Here is a 19,991-nt window from a genome sequence, read left to right on the forward strand (position 1 = left end):
GGTAATAATGACCAGAAAAGGAATGCAGTGAAAAAAAAATTTTTTTGTTTTGTTTTGTTTTTGTTTTTGAAACAGAGTCTCACCATTTTGCCCAGGCTGGAGTGCAATGGCACAATCTCAGCTCACCGCAGCCTTGGCCTCCTGGGCTCAAGCGATCCTCACATCTCAGCCTCCTGCGTAGCTGGGACTACAGGCACACACCACCACACTGAGTTGATTTTTGCATTTTAAAGATGGAGTTTTGCCATGTTGCCCAAGCTGGTCTCAAACTCCTGTGTTCAAGCGATCTGCCTGCCTAGGCCTCCCAGAGTGCTAGGATTACAGGCATGAGCCACCATGCCCAGCCGAAATTTTTACCTTATTGAACTGCTATATATATTTGTGCCAATTTATACTATATATAATTGTGCCAATAAAAAATAAAGCAAATATAAATAAAACTATTAAATGTCTTCCAAAAATATAATGAAGGTAACCACTAAATTGCACTAGTTATCTAATCTTTTCTTCACTCATTTTTCAGTTTTAAAACTATTTTAAAAATTGAATTTCAGCTTAAAAGATGTTAAAATTCAATAAATTATTTGAAGTATAAAATGTTCACTTATGAAACTAACATATTATAACTCACAGCTCTCACTCTGTTTCACTGCTTAACATTTTACACACAAAAACTCCAAGTGGTCACACAGAATAACAGATTTAAAGTAACCTAAGCTTTGTTTTTGGCCTTTAACATTACTGTGTTACCATTGCTTATTTCAAACCTGCTATTTAAATGTACTGTTAAATAATACTATAGAAATCAAACACTTGTTCATGATGTGAATTTGAACTATGCCAAACCTTTGTGAATTTACTCTCAGAACAAATACTTGTAGCATGTGTGGGACCCAACTATATAACTGGGAGCTATCATGGACATAAATTTCATGTCGAATACAACATGTATTAAAGGATAAGTCATTAAAATGTGCAAGTTTGACGTTTACGTAGATATTAAGATGTAACAGTGACTGCAACAATTGTTTAGAACTTAAACCAACAGATTTTTTTTCAGGGAGCAGCCACATTAACAGATACTAGGGCATGATGATAGTAAAAACCAGCTAACTAAAATCAGTCTTAAAGTGTTTTTTAAATTCTCTACAGATAATACACCCCTTATTGTCTGTACCCTAGGAGTGGGAGCAGAGGAGTGTGCCCACTGTCCTTGGGATGCCACTGGAAAATGAAAAGAACCAAGAAGACAAAATCAAGGCCGATAAAGAACAAGTGCAGTGTGGTAGAGTAGAATAAAAAAAAAATCATGGTAATCCTTGGGAGTGACTGAATGAGAAGTCACCCTCAGTTCAAAATGCAATGCATTTAAAATGCAAACAGACTCCTGGAATGCATTAAACATGCTGGGAACAGAGCACAGGTATCGAGAGGTCAGAATTCTGGGTCAAGAGTATTGTGTCTAGTCTGAAGCTTTTCCTCTAAAAAACAACTATGAACTTAGAGAAGTCATAATTGAACAAGCAAATAGCCAATTAACTCTAGGGGGAAAGTTAAAAAAACAAAAACAAAACCCTGTTTTTCATCCTGGAAATATTTAGGATGACAAACTATGTAAATCAGATCTCCAAACACAGACCGATATCTAACATAGATGGTGATAAGTATAAACAAGGCATTTAGTTTCACTATAAAAACAAATCTGCAAACGTAGAGGCAGGAAAAATTTTAGATCAGTTGAGTGGAATATAACCTCTTCTGGTCTTTTTCATGGTGGACAAGCAGGATTTCCCCTCCAAGCCTTCTATAGAGGCCGCATGGGAAAGTGATGAGAGCAAGGGCTTAGAGCCCCACAAACTAGGGATCAATAAACAGGCTACAAATCCTGCAGCAGGTTGCTTAACCTCTCAGCTCCTTAGTTCCCTTATCTGCAAAGCAGGAATAGTAACATTGTTGCAGGAATTCAAGGTAGCAACATAAGGCTTCAAGCACAGTGCTTAACAAGGAAAAGCAATCGATAAATGGCCATCATCCTCTTCATTATTCATATCAAACTCCAAACTCCAAATAATACAAAGTGATCTTTCTATAGCTGATGAAAATGTCACCAGATACTCCCTATAACACAGCCCTCAAATGCTGCAGGGACTGCTTAGATGGTTGACTAAACCTCGTAAGCTCCATTTATACAACTGCGCAAATACGTTCAGAGGTTTTGCTAATTATGAGAGATCCTTGTCTTCTGTGGTAGGAATACCATGCATCCCCAGAAGACAAGATCCAGATGGGATTTTTAAGAATATATTAAAAGCCATATCCTTCTCTAGGAGGCAACAAAAACTCAAGACTCCAAGACAGTCAGAGTACTTAGGCCCTAAACATTTCTGATATGGAGAAGCAACTAATTTTTTTAAGAGTGTTATTGTTATAAACGAGCATGACTCCAAATCCAGATGAAATGAAAAAAAAAAAAAGCCTTTTCTCTGCCATTATTTTTCCATTATGCCCACTAATCCAAGAGAAGACAGTCTTTTAGTCACCAGGTTTGAAGGATTAGAAAAGACTAATGCTTGGGGGCACTGAAACTGTCTTTCCTCATGGAAGAGGAAGACAAGCATTTACAAACCGTTTAAATGCATATATTTCCACCAATATATGACAGATGTACTTACACAAATCTCTTTGGTGGTAACTCATTTTTCCTGAAAGAGGGATTTGTAGTTAAACAATGCCTTTTCTCAAGTGGCCTTATGCTCTAGCTAAACAATGGAAGAATGTAAGAACAGTGTCTTTGTGACCATGAGTACAGAACCAGGGATTCCTACCAGAACATGGCCACTCATTAGTCCCTCCTTCTACACAACAGCCTCTTTGAGACTTTCTTCCCCTAATTTGAATTGGCTCCACATTTTTCTTACACATTACTAAATGCAGAAGTGCTAAATTAACAAAGAGACTTAGGAACTGGCACAGTACCAACTGATTACACTCCCTGCTTTTCCACACATATATTTACAGCAGTAGTAAATCTATGTCATAAATAACTCTCTGCAAATGGAGCTACAGTTTTGGTTTTATATTTAAATATCATTTAAACTTTTGAAAGTGTTTCCAAAGTTAAGTTCTATAACTTCATTTCATCAGCAAACTACCCAGTTTTATCTAAAGGGCTGGTATTGTTCCCATTTCATAGATGAGGAAACTGGAAACGCAAAACACTCATCTAAATTAAACTAGATTTAAACTAGATTTAAACTCAAGTTTAATTTTGAGACTCTAAGTAAGAACAACTGTATTTTAGACAAAACTTGCTAAAAAATAATCAGCTGGCTGACTCATAGAGATAATAATTTCTTCTTTTTCATTTAATTTTTTAAAAATTTCTGTTAACATTAATAACACAGAAGAAAATTTGGCTTAAACAGGGTATATGATCATTTGCCCTCCACTAGCTGAAACTTCCTTTGGCACTATAAATATTATATCTCTGCCAAACTGGTAGCTAAATGGCATTCTGATGTAAGAAGCATGAAAGAACAAGGCTGTTCAACTTTCTTAGGGGCTTTTCACATTGTACATGCAACTATTCGTATATTGCTTATAGAATCACAGAAGGTGACAGATGAGGAAACTGAGGACTGGAGTACCAGTAGCATTTATGGGATTATGTCCAGGTACCTGTCTGATCCCTTCAAGTGGAAAGCAGAGAAGAATCAAAGGAAGAGAGCTGACAAAGAGCAGGACCCCAGATAAGAAATGTCCACCCCAGGCCTAGCTTACCACCCTCTACTCTATTCTAGTGGTCACAACATTATGGTACTAACGTCCCATACCTGTCATTTTCAAGAATGCTAGCTATTTCCTGTATGTGCATCTAATTTTAACCATATTCTGGTTTAGACATTCATCTGTGTTAAGAATATAAAAAGCAACACTTACTACAGTATTGACCTTTATAAACCACTGATTGATTCGCGAATACATAATATTCATTTTTATACAATTTGTTATTTCTAAATAAGAAAATGAAAAAGCATAAATGTGAAAAAGCATGCCACTAATTTGAACAGCAAGAATGCCTCTAATGGCATAAATGTCAACCCCCAACACATCTTCTTAAAATCTATTTATAGACTTCAGTTTTACATGGGATACACTATAGTCATATGCCTTTAAATGTCTAGTGATGTAAGGCTCACTATGCTATGCAGTCCTACATTACAAGCAAAGGAAGACTTCGGTAGAAGAAACCACTTATTTTTCATTATTAGAAATTATCTATGGTATACTTGTACTCAAACTGCAATAATTCTACATTCAATAAAGAGACTATGGCTGACAATTCACTGATAAAATCAATAAAATAAAAAATTTATAGAAATGGTAAAATGCATATAAACTTATAGTTATGGCGTGCATATATATGTATACATACACACATCTTTTTACTAGCCAAAAATATACTAACCCAAATATCCAAAAACAAACATATGAATGTTCTCAACAGCTGCACAAGTTACTGAGCTAATTACAAATGTCTCTTTGTATACATCTGTGTAATCTTTTAATTTAGAAAAAGATTATTTCTAATTTGTTTTATTTCAAGACAGCTCATGCTGATTGTTAAAAAAATTGTGTGTGTGTGTGTATATATATATGTGTGTGTGTGTGTGTGTGTGTGTGTGTGTGTGTATATATATATATATATATATATATATATATATATATATGTAACAGAAAATAAAAATCCTCCCTAATCTCTCAAGAGATGACTGGATGAACAATACTTCATGTAAGTTTGGCCTTAGACATGGTACATTTGAAAACCTACTTGGTAAAATCCTACGTGCTAGGGCCATGAAGATCTGCTTACCAGAAAAAGGCATTAGGCTGGACGTCAGTCTCCAAAACAGCTGCTCATTCTCTCTTCCCTGTAAGAAGCCTTAGATTTGCATACAAACACTAGCTACAAGCACTGGCTACTCTAAAGAAGGGAAAAAAGGAAAAAGAACTGTGAAAGTATATCAGTGGGGAAATCAACCACATATTTGGAATTCTATAGAAAAAAGTTAACAACAAGAAGAAAACAGGCACCTGGCAGGAAAAAATGTTAAGGAAATTATTGAGACGTGATACACTTCCTGTCAAAACAACACATGAGGTGGTGATTCATTCGATTAGTATTTTCTAAATACTGTGCAATGTTAAGTGCTCCATAAATTCAGTGATATTCAACTGTGGCAGCAAAGGATTTTATATTTTTAATTTTAGGTACTAATCAGTTCAAATCACCCTGCACCTGAAAATAAATAAAGACCAGTATGTACTCACTGTATTCACAACAGTATTCTTCAACATCACAAAGGCAAAATAATCCACTATAATTTACTTTCCCTAGTTTAGTTTTGGCTTAAGCTGTAGTCTTCAATGTAACTCAAAGTTGTAGGATATGTGGCCCCGGACTAGAGACCTCTCCTCAAACAATAGAACCATTAGAATCAATTTGCTGTTGACATCTCAAGAACAACATCAAGACCTTTATCAAACATTTCCAGGATTCTATAAAATTGTTTCAATTCTCAGGTATCTGCACTTATAAAAATACATTCATACACATATAACTAAGTTTTTGTCCATACAAATTTAAGATGTAAAGTCATGGCAAGCATATTGTCACAATAAAACAAATTGGAATATAAAGGAATCATCCTTTCTGTTTGATAATATTTGAGTTTCCCTCCCACCAAATAACTACAGTAAATATTTATTTATAAGCCCAACTTTGAAAGGGTTTAAAAAAATTATTGGCAGCAAGTAATTGTGTATGTTCAAAAAATAACAGTTTTAAAGCAAGTGCGACAGTCTGTGGTTGCATTCTAACATCTGAAAGATAATCACTCTAATTACACAAATTTTAATTAAAACATCATTTTCTTAAATACACTTGTTTTTATAACATCACTGAAGCAGATGCATATTTATAATATAGATTACATTTAGAACACCATAACAGGAAAGAAGAAAAAAAAACTAAACAATACTTTGATCTCTATTATACCAGGTATGGCTCCCAGAAAATTGCCTTTGCTCAGGCTGCTGAGAGCACGCTGGCCCACTGCTTCTCCATATCACAATGTATTTACTGGCTTTTATGGCAGCTAATTTGTCAGCATTGAGAGCTCCTCAAGAGCTACCTCTAAGCTTCTTATCTCTGAACCTCCAGCATGCAGCGTATGTCTGCCTTATAGCAATTACTAGCTAAACCCAACTCAATAAAGGCTCAAAAAATCAAATAACACTCCCAAAACTCCCTGGAGTGAAAAAGCTTTGGAAAGAACTCCTAAATGATAAAAGGGCTTAGAGCCCCTACACTCAGCAACTAAAATCTCAGATAGAATAAATCCATTGTCCAAATCTCCAATATAATAAAATATCTTTATCTTGAGGCTCTGTGAAAAGTGGACGGATGCCATGCCTTAAAATACTACCTTTTGGCTGGGTGTGGTGGCTCACGCCTGTAATCCCAGCACTTTGGGAGTCTGAGGCAGACAGATCATGAGGTCAGGAGATCGAGACCATCCTGGTTAACACAGTGAAACCCCGTCTCTACTAAAAATACAAAAAAAATAGCCGGGTGTGGTGGCGGGTACCTGTAGTCCCAGCTACTCGGAAGGCAGAGGCAGGAGAATGGCATGAACCCAGGAGGCAGAGCTTGCAGTGAGCTCAGATGGCACCATTGCACTCCTGCCCGGGCGACAGAGCGAGACTCTGTCTCAAAAACAAACAAACAAACAAAACTACCTTTTTATAAGCACAAGTGTGTTTTCTTTCATACTACTAGTCAGGAACTACATAAAATACTAGAGGTTTTAGAGATTTGCTATCTCTTTTTGAGGAAAAAAGTGTGAGACTAAACAGAAGGGAAATCCGTAGGTTTCTTGAGAGAAGGAGGAGAGGTAGAGAAAGATGGGAGCGGGGATAGGGGTAGAGAGAGAGGGGATGGAACCATTATAAAAGTTATTATTTTAGCTAAAAACTGATATTTATCAAAAATGCCACACATTTCAGAGCATATTCTCCACCCAGCCTCAGTGGTGTTAGGTACATTAAGTTCAATATGTTAAAATGAAATTAATATCCATTTTCATTCATCCTAAAATTCTATTGAAAATAATTACTCGATTATTACTGGCTGATTCCACCTCACTGCTCATGAAGTATTCTGACAACAATAACATGAGCTGCCATGACAGGGTAATCTCAAAGTATTTGCAATCATTTCTCCCCATAAAGACGCAACACTGAAGTACCATCTTCAAACTCAACTTCCTGAACAATCTAGATGTTGCCAGTAAAGTATCTGAAAGCATTCTGGGAGCCAAGCGTGATGCTCGTAATGTGAGGGAGGCTTAAGACACCATCCTTACCTCCATAGAAACATAGAACTTGAGAGATGGAACACACCATGGAGATGGTCTGACCCTGGCTCCTTAGGTTTCAGATGAGGTCGCCAGAGCCCAGAAAGGTGATATGACCCACCCGATATATCAGTGGCAATGCTAAGATTTCAACCCAAATCTACTTCTGGTCCAACCTTTGCTACATTCAGACGGACAATCTTCCTAAAACCTTCCTCTTGCACACACTCTACTATCCTACTATGATGAATGGTGTGAACCACTAGCAATCACTTCCAACTCACACTAAAGAGACTGTCTTTCAATTAACTGAACTCCAAACATCTCTCTACTTCTAATTTCTTCTGCTGCTGTCCACAAAGGTGCAACACAACTCATGAAGGTAAACCTTCCCACCATAAATGCGAAAGAGGAAAAAACTTACTCTTTATTTTTAATACCAAAAAACACTCTGATAAACCAATATGCAAATTACTGTTAGCATTCCCATCAAGATGTAGTTTCTTTAAACTGTTCTTGGTAAAGGTGAATTTTCTGTAGCTCAGCCCTATCATTGTGAGACAAGCATGCCAAGTGAAAAGTTAATTTGGGACTTTCCGTAGATATGAAGAAGATAACCTAGAGGGTTCATTTTTATTTTAACAACCTGTTATCTATAGGTGATATCTTAAGCACCTTTTTATTAACACTAAAACATTTTTACAAGAAGACTAAAAATCAAAGGACATAAGACCTTTGTCTCATAATAAACAAATTTCTATCCAAGTTAGAACCTTTCTAACTAAACATCAAGGAGTCCTTGATACTGTTTTATTGTCAATCATGCAAGATATCAGTATTTCTGGTGATCAAATGAAAGAAACAATATACATGTATTTTACATAATAGCTACATATGTCAGGAAACATAGAACTTGAGAGAAATACTTGTATTTAACTCCCCCTTAAGAATCCATCAGTTAAAACCCCATTAAAGCATTGGCAATGGGTTTTGTGCATTGTTCTTTATCTCCAAGAATAGGAATGGCCAGCTGAATCCTGCTTTGTCTCTAGGGGCTGTGATAACTGCTATAAAAGCAACTTCCAGAAATCCATTCCTGAAAAGTTTTTGACAAGTTGCAAAGTTGACAACTCCATGAAAGACAACATTTATGTTAGATGAGCTGATTCTTATACCTAAATGTGGGTTTCTGATAATAAACAAAAAAGGAGACAAGTTATTCCACAGAGTGATAAACCCGGACTTTAATTTCTCTACTACACTACCACATCCAAATTCCACCTCCATCAAGCTTTATAAATAGCAAAGGAAATCACTACCTAAAGAAATCATCACAGTTCATAGAAACAACCAAAGTCCTTCTGTTTGGAAAAGATACTAATTCTTGGAGATACGAAGAGATTACTTTCAATGAGCTCAAGACTAAAGCCAAGTGTCCTGATTCCTAGGTGTGTGCTATTTTCCACTCATACATAAATGATAAAAAGAATGGCCTGCTTGCTTTTTCTATTATTATTATTATTATTATTCATTATTTATTTTTTATTTTTTTGAGACGGAGCTTCACTCTTGTTGCCCAGGCTGGAGTGCAATGGTATGATCTCGGCTTACTCGCAACCTCTGCCCCCCAGGTTCAAGCGATTCTCCTGCCTCAGCCTCCCGAGTAGCTGGGACTATGGTAGCTGTGCCACCATGCCTGGCTAATTTTGTATTTTTAGTAAAGACAGGGTTTCTCCATGTTGGTCAGACTGGTCTCGAACTCTCCACCTCAGGTGATCCACCTGCTTCGACCTCCCAAAGTGCTGGGATTACAAGCGTGAGCCACTGCGCCTGGCCCATGAGTGACTTTCTTTTTACCCTCCTCCCTGGCCATTTGTAAGAACAAACATGAGGGAGTCACGCTCTTTAGAATTGTATCAGGCAGTCTAAAGGCCTAAATAACCTGAGGTTTTCTAAAAATCTAAGGATACTAAAATTTTTATTTCAACTTATTTTTAAAGCCAGAATGTCAAGAAAGGGATAGGTTGACTTGGGGCTGGTGACAGAGTGTGGAAGACTGATAAAGAAGTGAAAATTCCTCCATGTCTATTTGTATTTTGTCTCTTTTTAGAAGATAATGATTTTTCAATTAAAGAGGAGAGAAAGAACATCTCTGAGTGGGAAAGTCCATTGTAAGAGAGCATCAAGCTGGTCTGAATCAGTTCCAGGCTGCTGGACATGCCAGGATAGTAAAGAATCTGATGAGATTTCCTAACTGTAATCCATCAGGAACTGTGGACAATGGCAGAGGGATTCGATACAGGAGACAAGCGCGTGTCATTCTGACCTTCAAAACGGCAGATTCTACAAATTATAGACAGAAGACATTTCATGTTGATCCTAGATTAAGATTCTAGAGCAGATTATTAAAACTGTGGTGTATGAGGACCTCGAAGAAAAAGTAGTGGCTTTTTGGAGCCAGTGTGTGCTCCCAAAGAATAAGTTACTTGAGAATAACGCCATTTTATTATGTGGTGAGAATTTACTAGACTGGTAGACAAAGAGATAGAATAGACACAGTATATATCTTTATGAGGAGATGGGGGATTAAGAACCAGATGCTGGTACAAATAAGTAGTAATTAATTGAACAAGTCTACTTGAAATTGATAAACATCAACCTGAACTGGTTTGCATAGACACATCAAATCGCTCTGCCCTAGATTTCAGCCTAAATAACAGTTTTATTATTTCCTTAGGCATTGAATAAATGTATATCAAACCTATGGATAACTTGAAACTAAAAGGGGTAGTGAATATGAAAAATGCATAAACACTCTAAAAGACTAGGAAAAAATGGTCAAATACAGGAAAATAAATTCAAGAGAGATAAATATTAAGATTATTCATAAGACTAAAAACCAAAATGCACAAGTCCATGAATGAGGAGATATGGCACCATAGCAACATATATAAAAAGAAACTAATTTTGAGATGACTATGAACATGGAAACTCAATAGTATGGTTAAGAAATACTTTCAGGCCAGGCACAGTGGCTCATGCCTGTAACCCCAGCACTTTGGGAAGCCAAGGAGGGTAGATCACCTGAGGTCAGGAGTTCGAGGCCAGCCTGGCCAACATGGTGACACTCCGTCTCTACTAAAAATACAAAAATTAGCTGGACATGGTGGCACGCACCCCTAATCCCAGCTATTTGGGAGGCTGAGACAGGAGAATCGCTTGAATCCAGGAGGCAGAGTTTGCAGTGAGCTGAGATCACACTACTGCACTCCAGCCTGGGTGACGGAATGAGACTCTTGTCTCAAAAAAAAAAAAAAAAAATGTAAAGCTATTGTTTATTGAGGAGTTTTTCTATCTTAGGTTCAGTGCTAAACACTTTATATAGACTATCTTATTGAGTCCTTTTTATAATCTTATGAGAAAAATAGACAAAAACTGAGGCTAAAAGTTTAGGTGACTTGGCCAAGACAAGCTAGAAGCAGCATGCCATGAGTCTCCCCAAGTCTCTCTGACCTGCAGCTGCTAATCTTAACCATGAGCTATCACTCCTTCCCTAGAAGCAAGGGGGACAGATCTGTGCTCTTCTCCAGAGGTCCCCAACTCCTGGGGCCACAGACCAGTACAGGTCCATGGCCTGTTAGGAACCAGGTCACAAAGCAGGAGTTGAGCAGTAGGCAAGGGAGCGAAGCTTCATCTGTATTTACAGCCACTCCCCATCGTTCACATTACTGCCTGAGCTCCACCTCCTGTCAGAGCAGTGGCGGCATTAGATTCTCAGAGGAACGCGAACACTATTGTGAACTGCACATGCAAGGGATCTAGGTTGTGGGCTTCTTATGAGACTCTAATGCCTGATGATCTGTCACTGTCTCCCATCAACCCCAGATGGAACCATTTAGTTGTAGGAAAACAAGCTCAGGGCTCCCATTGATTCTACATTATGGTGAGTTGTATAATTATTTCATTATATAAAATGTACAATAAACATAATGCACCTGAATCATCCTGAAACCATCCCCCTCACCCAAGTCCATTGAAAAATTGTGTTCTACAACACCAATCCCTGGTGCCAAAAAGGTTGGGGACTGCTGCTCTACATTGTCAGATAGCATCTGGAAGAATTACATTTTAAAAAGAAAATAGCAAATTGGAATATGTCCAATATTCAGGTTTGTGAAAGGTTTCAAAATCATGTCACTTAACAAGGGCTGAAGAAACAGATTTTTATTTTCCAACCTCAATGAAAGAAGACTTGAAGACAGGATATATAATTAATTTTTTATGGCCAGGCACAGTGGCTCAAGCCTGTAATCCCAGCACTTTGGGAGGCCGAGATGGGCGGATCACGAGGTCAGGAGATTGAGACCATCCTGGCTAACACAGTGAAACCCCGTCTCTACTAAAAAATACAAAACTAGCCGGGCGAGGTGGTGGGCACCTGTAGTCCCAGCTACTCCGGAGACTGAGGTAGGAGAATGGTGTAAACCCAGGAGGCGGAGCTTGCAGTGAGCCCAGATCCGGCCACTGCACTCCAGCCTGGGTGACAGAGCAAGACTCCGTCTCAAAAAAAAAAAAAAAAAACAAAACAAACAAAAAAAAAAGAATGGCCTCCACACAGCAGAAATATGACAAACTTAGGATGAGGGAGAATTGTTTTTAAAAGCCTAAGCTTTCCAAATAGATGGATTATCTTTATGGCCATGAGGTCCTCATCACTGAAGGTATTCAAGGACAGACTGGTCAACCATTTGGAGATAGGCCATGCAGGGGAACTGTGCACCTTCTGGAGACTAGAGAAAAACTTTTAGGCTTCTTTCAATCCAAAGACTCAGATTTTAATCAAGAATTTCATTCATTTCCCCATGCAGGTTGATACAATTTCCGGAGAGGTCCATGAGGTCTCCCATTTACATCTGGGAAGGACTGTCTACTTCCTGAGTAAACTTTGCCCTTCTCCCCCTGCATCCCAGTGTTTTCCAACACAACCCACATCGGATACCCAGTAGTCCTTGCAGTGGTGCTGTAAACAAAAAGGACTTGAGATGACAGTTAGCAAAATAACTAAATAACCAACCAACATGTGTATATTCTGCTTTGAGCACCCTACAAAGTAGCCTAAATCAGGGTCCCTGTCATTAATGGGCTACAGTCATGATGTAAAGTTGAGACTTACATACAGGAACACACAATGAACCCAGGGGCAGGAGGTAAGTAAAAAACGAGAGAGTGATAGTTCAGAAGGGAAAGCAGCACAGTTGCTACTAAGTTAGTTGAAGGTTACAAAGAGAAAGTGGTTTAAGCTGGGCTTTGAGGAATGCAATACATGTTGGCGAGGGGGGAAAAGGGGCCCACTATGAAAAAGTCAAAGAAGTTAGAAACACACGTGTTCCATAGGCAGTTACTAGTATTGGCTAACAGAACTGGAGAGTTCACAAGGGGGAAACAGCAGGGGACAGTTGACACACCACCAACAGCATAAAAGTAACACCATGAGAAATAGCAGGTGTTACCCTTTCCCTAGGCACTGTGCGATGTAGGAAGCCAGAAACACCTAAAGATTATTAGGAAAGTAGCTATCAAACCCAGCTGTACATTAGAATGGCCTCTTTAGAAAATGATGCTAGGTCCACTTGAGAGATTCTGAACCCAGGTGGTTCCAGTGAACAACAGGGCTTGAAATCCTGGGTTAGAGGCTCAAAGTAAAGAACCCATAGTCAGTAGTCTCTTTAATCACTGAACATCCCCTGTCTTTCAGAACTCTAACACCTGATCATACAGCAAACCAGGAGGCTGGTGAAGCAAGAAAAGGAGAAGCACTGTTGACAAAGAACCAGTGACAATGTACAGACAATAAATCGGGGTCTTAGTGGGAAAAGACAAAAATATAAGCCCCTGAGGGACTTTGTCTGAACCATCCAGCCCAATGAAAACCTCTTCTCACCATACTTAGAAGTCCTTCCTAAGACTTCTTTGCCTGATAGAAATTATTTTTATCATAAAATTAAACCACCCACTTGTCTTTCCTCTTTCCAGAACTGTACCACCGCTCTTCTACATGAGGGGTTCTTCAGAAGAAAAGGACTAGGGCAGCCATATGGCCCACACAAAGGATCTGGACTTGAATGTCTGAAATCTCTTTGGACTAAGTCCAGGAAGATAAGTCCAAGTCATTTCACCCTGATGACTGGTAGTCAAGGAGAGAGAAGGTAATAAGAGTGACAGCTCATCATCTATTCAAATGCCTGTTGCAGGCACAATGCTAACCTTGTAGACAGTACATTTCTAGTAGTGTTGACCAAGACAAGTAAAGCAAATTGACTAATATATCACATTCAAATTCTACTCATCACGACCAAGTAGAATGTTAAAAAATGGGTTGCTTTTAGAGACCATCCAGTCTAATCCTTTCCATTTTACTGAATGAGGAAACTGAGACCAGAAAGAGTTCCAGAAGGAATACTCACCCAAGGTCACAAAACTGGAAAGCCAGAGGACTCCATCCCTTCATCCAACTCCCAGCCTAGGGCAATTTCTCCTGGGGTCACACTGACATCTCACTGCCTTCTGAAAGCTGAAAAACCTGCTACCCCTTTCATTCTTTTTAAATGGTTATTTTCCATTTGCTATCACTACAATCATCACTTACTCTCTGTCAAGCACTACCAGGAGGGTTCTCTGTAAATTAAATCACGGAGTCCTCACAACAGTTGAAGCAGGTTACTATTATTATCCGCATTTTACAAACGGAAAAACCTGAGGTAGAGAGAGGTCACATAGCCAGGGCAAAGCTGGGGCTATTTAACCCAAACAGTCTGGCTCCAAAGTCCACATTCTAAATCACTTCCTGAGAATTTATGAAATATAATTTCTTGAATTATAAAATGATGGAAGAAAAGGAGTAAGCCTTAAACACAAAGGGCATGGTCACTAGTGTCTGATAATGAATTGAAGAGCTAAACCATAAATGTCATTAATAGATGCAATATACACTTCATCTATTTATTAAGGGAATGCATTTATATATATATATTTGAAGCATATTAACATTTCAAGTGTATATTTTTTAAAAGCACAATGATCATGTGCACAGCAGTCACACAAAGCTTGCTACTTGAAATCGGCAGAATGTTATTTCCCTGCTGGTTTTGGAAGGATCTCTTCTGAACAGGCTACTATGGAAAGCAAAGCCACCACTGCTGATTTCTGCCTGTTGGTCCTCATTCATAGATACATTTTCATGTGCTCTTACGAGAACATCACTTGTATGTTAACTTTCTACAGAAATCAAACCTTGAGTTATTTATAATTGAGGCAAAGATTAAACTAAAACAAGAGAAAACACCTCTGAAAATTAAAATACATTTTTATACAAGTGTTCAAAACCAACATCACTGGAACAAATGCCCACTAATCAATTATATACTTTTTTGCTTTCTCTCATTAAAAAATGATGTCAGATCTCATTATCTTTGTTATCCAGGAGAAGAAGTCCAGGAGCAATAATGTTACAAATAAGCAAATTACTATTGTGCCTGAGATCAAATTTCAAGGGAAAAATGGAAGTCAATTAAGAAGATGCACTATCGCACACACAAAAAAAAGTTACATGACTTATTTTGCCAGCCAAATGTCTTTAATTTTTTTTGAGACAGGGTCTTGCTCTGTCACCTAGACTGGAATGTAGTGGCACCATCTCAGCTCACTTCAGCCTCAACTTCCCCAACTCAAGCTATCCTCCCCCATTCAGCCTCCCAGGTAGCTGGGACTATAGGCACACACCACACATCACCATGCCTGGCTAGTTTTTGTATTTTTTGTAGAGACAGGGTTTTGCCATGTTGCCCAGTCTGGTCTTGAACTCCTGGGCTCAAGCAATCCTCCCATCTCAGCCTCCCAAAGTGTTGGGATAAGTTATGGGTGTGAGCCATCACTCCCACCCTGGCCAGCCAAATGTCTTAATGTGGAGTGTGCAAAAGTCTACTCTGAAAATGCAACAGACCCTAAAAACTCTAAAGTCGGAAAAGTGTCACCTTCAACATGGAATCCAAAGATCAGAGAATCAAAGCAAAGAGCAGTGCTGGGCACATAGTAAGCCTTCAACAAATATTAGTTGAATGAATGTAAATGAAGAACATGTTCAGAAAGAGAGCCCCATAATAGAGATTGTCAAAATGGCAAAACAGTAGAGTGACACTGCTTTGGGCTTCTGAGAACTTCCAATATCATGATAATAACAAAAGAACTAATGGTCACAGAGACTGAACAAAATGACAGAGTGTCATCCAATCAGAGCAAAATGTTCTGTGATACAGGACCTGATCTACACTTCTTAAGCAAGAAAAATATCTCAAAGCCCAGCTTTGCCTAAGTAAGAGATGTGGACTCAAGCCTGACAGGGTGGCATATTTACAACACAACTTTAGCATGGCAGAATTCCCTGAATTTGGTGCACTTCAAATGTAACACTGTTTTTACATCTTCAGTAGGAGTTGCCCAGGTTGACCCACCTCTTCATAACAAATATTTGAGGTTATGGGTGGGGGCTGGGGGCAGGGGGGAATACCAGAGCTACTCTGCTTCACTAAAAGCAACATAAATACAAATGCAATTACATAAAACCTACCCAAACCAGATCTGTCATATCTGATTAGTAAATAAAAGCATAATAAAATTATAGTCAGCCTAGGTAATTTAGGTGACTTTTCCAACATTTGTATCATGAATCTTTTTTGAGACTTTTCCAACATTTATATCATGAATCTTTTTTTTCTTGGAATTCAGTCCTTGGTCATAAACTGGCAGGACTTGTTGGAGCTTGGGTACCAATATAGTGGTGTACAGAATGTTTACTATAAAAGTAATAGTATGTGCTGCAATTTGTTTTAATACCTACTTAGAACACATAGTCTTTTCTCACGGGGCATAATAAAGGAGGTCATGTATCAGAGCTCACCTGAAATTCCTGCCTAATGTAAGTCTTAGCCACAAGTGCAGTTTCTTCTAAGAACACAATAAGAAAACATTCCAAACTCTTCTTGCAGTACTCACATGATTTAAAAAAAAAAAAAAAAAAAAAAAAGCACGAAACCCACCCAAGTGAGCCTTCTGAGACATTTCATAGAAACTTAGTTATTAACTACTATTTTCTTCTGTACGTTTAAGCATTTATAAACTGCTTAAAAGACAATTGGGTACTTCAGAGGAAAGTCTAATGACACGCCTGTTATACAACCTGTTCTTAGCTGGCCAGATTGTGTGGTTTTGATAAAGAAAAAAAAAAAAAGTCAAAAGCAGAACAAACACTGATTCTCTGTTCACCATTCTCCCCTTACCCAAGACATTGATCTGAGTCACACACTCTATAGCTAGCTCTGTGCCTCAGTTTCCCTAACCATTAGCTATAATATCTGATGCTAGCCAAATTCCTATTTGATCAAAGTTAATCAGCACAATAATCACATACAAAGTCCACATCAAAACATTACATTGCAATACTATGTTGTATTAAAAATTCCAAAGGGTTTTGCAGTATTCATCTCTTTTCTCCAAATACTCCAAAGGGGTTACTTTGGGCTATTAATCAAGATTAGGCAAATACCCATGTGCTTTAAGAATGTGTAACTAAAAACCCAGGACAGATCTGGAGAAACCTTCCCAGGTTTCCCAGAAGTTACCACTCTGCTTGGATTGTCATGTACAAAGTAGATGCCACAGAACCTAACAAGGGCAGGTCCTTGATTTGTTTTTGCAGCGAAAACAGGATTTCACTTACCCCTGACAGCTTCAGGGCCTAGGAACACAAGATAACAACGCTTCAGAAAGCCAGGGTCCCCATGGAATCCCAAGTGATCAGTTCTTTATAAACGAATATTAAAGACCTTACTTTCTTTGGTATTTTGCCCAATTGGTGTGGTCCGTGGTGAACCTCTGTAACTCCTGGTGTGGGGAGATTTGTGGAGACGCAGACCGGGGTCTAGGCGGGAGAAGCTGCGCAAATACAGATGTTACCACTGTTCCTCGGCCCACCCAGTCAACCAATGCGGGGACGCTGTGGGCCTCTAGAGATGGATTCTTTCTTAGAAATCTAACTGGTCTCTGGGAAACCAAAGCTGGGTTTCCAGGGCCGCCTGAGCACCCAGTTTCCACAAAGCCCTCGACCCAGATGGTGCCTTCTTGGCCAAACACCCTTCTGTCATTCGGAAACCCTAAGCGCGGGAATGCTGTGGCACCACCACATACACCCCGGGTATTTAAGGGGAAACAAACGCATAAAATCAGCGTAAGGAGTCCCACATAATTCTGACCGCCTTTCCCAACCAAGGTAACTATAAATGCCTTTTGAAACACAGCAAATGCTTCCACCTGAGTAAGTAGTAGTGGGTGTGTCCTGAGCTTGCACTCCGTCTGCATTCTGCGGTCCTGGCCCTGCCAAGCACCCTCTGCCCCGGAGCAGAAGCATGGATGGGAAGGACGGACACCAATCTCGACGCTCTCCCTTCTCCACTGCAGGAGCACTGTTTATTTCCCTGGCTCCCGAAGGACACTGGCTGGGCTTTCACCCGCCCAGCCCCCAGCTCTCAGTGCGCCCGAGCGACCCCGCGCGCCGCAGCTGCCGCCGCCGCCGCACGAGGCTGCGCCGCCCTCTCCACTTGTTGCCGCTTGAGAGAGCGGGAGGCGGCGCCCAGCCCTCGCGCCGCAACGCCTGCAGAGCTCCCGGGTCACCTCTGCTGACCCTCGCATCCCTGGGGACCCTGGAAAAAGTGGCCCTACGGATGCGAACTCAGGTGGGCAAACTTTTCCGCCCAGAGCTGCAGGGAAACGCAGACCATGGAGCCCCAACGAGCATTTACCTGCAGCGATGGCCCCGCAGCCTCCAGAACCCAGGCGAGGCGCTGCCCCCGCGCCCTGCCCGAGGGCGCTTCGGAACGCGCCCCCCGCCAGCTGCCTCCCGGAGTCCGGAAGGCTCTCCCCGGCGATGCCAACGCCTGGCGGCGGCAGGACTCAAGCCAGGCTTTAGGGGGTGGAGCTGCGGCCGCGCGCCCGGGCCGGGCTGGCTGAGCCCGCAGCGGGTGCCGCCCCCGCTCCCCCCGCGCCTCCCCCCTGCCACTGGATCCCCGCCTGCCCACCTCCCGGCCCGGCTCGCGGCGGCCGCATCACATGGCGAGGCCCGCCCGCCTGCCTCGCCAGACACCGGCTCCAGGAGGAAACCTGAAGCTGCCCCGACCGCGCTGTCTCCGCCAGCCCCCTCCCGCTGCGGGGCGGCGGCCGGTGGCCTCGGCTTCCCTCCCCCTGCCCGGAGCTCTGAGGCGCGGAGGCTGGCGCGGACCTGCCGGGCCACAGGAGGGCCAGTTGCGCCCCGGGCGCCTCCACGCCTCGGCGCCTCCCGAGGAAGGCGCTGGGCTGCCCGCTCGCAAAAGGAGTTGTGCCAGGCCCAAGGGAGGTTCAGGGTGTTCCCAGCCAAAAGCCACCACACCCGTGACATAATACGGCCCAGGTCTATTACAATAGGAAATATTATTTTTAAAAACAGCATTTGCCCTCTATTTGAAGCTCATGTTCTCTGGCCGAGAGCTTTGCAAGCTGCGATTCCCTTCGCGTTTATCCACGCAAGTGGCTGCAAGTCTTAATTCAAAAACGTATGAAAACCATAACCACTTCTACAATGAACAGCAATGTGAAGGGGATTCCCTTATCCTCCAAAGCGGTTTGCCTCTTAGATGTGATGACAACTCCAAGAGCAGAAGCCAAGCCTCTTCATCAGCCAGGCTTTCATCATACAGACTTAAGACCATTGTTGCAGCTTTAAAGGTAAAATTACCGATCTGAGTCTTCTGAGGCAGGAAGTGTTGTAGTTAAGACTATTTGTAAGGAAATTAGTATTGAAATATAAAGTTTCTAATAAAATGTATAAAATCACCTTGAGTCTCTGCTTTGTTTTTCCTTTTAAGACTGGCTACCCACAGAACCATAACAAAGGTGTGGCCCGAGGAAGCTGGCCACCAAGATACCAAGCCAGAAAGGAGCCCAGCTCCCAGGCTGCCACCACCACTTCTCCTGGGCCTGGGCCTTTTCTGTCTGCCTTCCAGCCGCCACCTTCCCCAGCCCACCTTGCTGATACGAATGCTGAGAAAGGCTGAGATTAGCAAGAGAAGACCATCGTGTGTCTGAATGCCTTAGCCCTGTTCCAAGGCAAAGGCTACAATTCCTCCTTGGGAAAAGGGCCCCAACGTTGGCATTGCGCTACTGACCTGGGCTGTCATCCCAGCTGATTCCACCGCTCAGCCCCACAGAGCTGTGAATTCAAGGCCTGGCCTCAGGCGCTGCCACAAAAAAAAAAAAAAAAAAAAAAAAAGAGTTCCTGCCCATTGTCAAGGTACACAAGATAAAAATAAAAGCAGTAATATTCTTTTCAAAAATAGAAAAAATTTCTATTGGGACGTGGTGGCTCACACCTGTAATCCCAGCACTTTGGGAGGTTGAAGTGGGTGGATCACCTGAGGTCAGGAGCTCGAGACCAGCCTGGCCAACATGGTGAAACCCCGTCTCTACAAAAACACAAAATTTAGCTGGGTG

At 40.9% G+C, this 19,991-nt stretch overlaps 1 protein-coding gene across 1 annotated transcript in view; it reads right to left on the bottom strand.

Annotated features, from left to right (window-relative positions):
* The window catches only part of ARHGEF28 (Rho guanine nucleotide exchange factor 28), a 332,396-nt gene extending 313,963 nt beyond the window's left edge, over positions 1 to 18,433 (bottom strand). Inside the window, exon 1 of the mRNA XM_023207973.1 lies at positions 18,269 to 18,433. The gene's annotated coding sequence lies outside the window, so the exon portion shown is untranslated. The remainder of the gene's footprint in view (positions 1 to 18,268) is intronic.
* Positions 18,434 to 19,991: the final 1,558 nt, after the last annotated feature.

This window comes from Piliocolobus tephrosceles, chromosome 4, assembly GCF_002776525.5.
Source record: "Piliocolobus tephrosceles isolate RC106 chromosome 4, ASM277652v3, whole genome shotgun sequence".
Taxonomy (NCBI): Eukaryota; Metazoa; Chordata; class Mammalia; order Primates; family Cercopithecidae; genus Piliocolobus; species Piliocolobus tephrosceles.